Genomic DNA, 1,682 nt, shown 5'->3' with positions numbered 1-1,682 from the left:
CCATGGCAATGAAATGATATATGATGGAATGAATGTAAAACTAAAATTCTCTCATATAAACATGTAAACTATCATATAATTCACAATAAAACAAACAAACAAACAAAACAAAACAAAAAAAGTTAAAGGGCAGAGTTTAGGGAAATAAAAACATCTCCTTTGCTAACATACATTGAGATGTGTGTTCTTGAGTTTAATTATATTTATTTCCACTTTTCTTGTTTTTTTTTCGAAAGAAGAGATAATGACATAAGAAAATTTCTTCAGCATTAATAATTCTAGGGTAATTCTTGAACTGTAATGACATTGAAAGGTTTTGAATGCTAATTGGACTAGAGTTGTAATTACACTGCAGTGAGTTTTGAATTTAAGATAAAGTTTCAGAAGTTTCACCAGAAGGCCTAGTGACATAGTGGGTTATGTGTTGGGCTACTCACCGCAAGGTCAGTAGTTCAAATCCATCAGCTGCTCTTTGGGGAAAAGAGGAAGCTATCTACTCCTGTAAACCTCAGAAACCCTATATATAGGTTTGCTCTGAGTTGAAGCTAACGCAATAGCAGTGTTTTTTGTTGTTTTCAGAAGTTAGAAGTGATAGGAGGAGGCTGTTTTATTACAGTTAGGTACTGTTACACTTCGCTAATACTGTTTTCATGTTTTAATTTTATATATTTAAATGCATATTATTTTAAAAAGAAGTTAATACTCATATAAACACTAAAAAGAAAACTCAACCTGTAGCCATGGAGTTGATTCTGACTCATAGCAACCCTATAGGTTAGGGTCCCACAGAAAGCTAAAATCTTTACAGAAGCAGATTGCCACATCACTCTCTTGCAGAGTGACTAGTAGATTTGAACTGATGACCTTTTGCTTAGCAATTGAGCACTTACCCACTGTGTCACCAGGGCTTTTATATAAGTACTGGCTAATATTTAAACATAAATTTTAATTATAATGTTAAAAATTAAATTAAGCTGTATTAAAATGGAAACATGCCTTCTTTTCTCATTGAATTATTTTTTAGAAATAATGGTTAGACTTCAGGAATATTGATAAAATTATAGATACTAGATTTTTCACAAGTATAAGGGTAAGCATGGGACTGCAAACTACAAGGGTAGTGGTTCAAAGCAGTTGCTCCTTGAAAACCCTACAGGGTTGCAGCGTCAAAACCCCTATGATACTTAACAACTAGGTAAATTTCATTGAAGGAAACAATTAAAAACAAGTGATGCAAAATGATAATTACAACCATCTTTGTTTAAATTCCATTTTTTAAAAAGTGCTGATTTTAAAATTGCTAAGATCTTTGGCACAGCTTGGCTTAGTGAACTGTCACCATGAATGGCATTGCCTAAATCACGGAATGTCATTCTCACCAACCCTTTCAAAAACACCTTGAATAGAGAAAAATCTCAAGAAATACCTATTACGATTAAAAAAGTATTTCTGTAAGTATATGTAACAGGGTTCTGGTGTGGCGCTGTAGGATAAGCACTCGACTAAAGTCGGTTTGCACTGACAAGTCAGTGGTTCAAACTCACCAGCCAATCCTTGGAAACCCTATACAGGGTCCCTATGAGTTGGAAACAACTTGATAGCACTTAGCATCAAGCAACATGTCATTCATGGAGATCTAAAATGTTGGAACCAGTGGGAAACTTAGTGTTCATGTAATACAG

This window comes from Chrysochloris asiatica, unplaced genomic scaffold (genome assembly GCF_000296735.1).
Source record: "Chrysochloris asiatica unplaced genomic scaffold, ChrAsi1.0 scaffold00139, whole genome shotgun sequence".
Classification (NCBI taxonomy): domain Eukaryota; kingdom Metazoa; phylum Chordata; class Mammalia; order Afrosoricida; family Chrysochloridae; genus Chrysochloris; species Chrysochloris asiatica.
The sequence above is the reverse complement of the archived record's forward strand: the minus strand, read 5'-3'. Positions refer to the sequence as shown.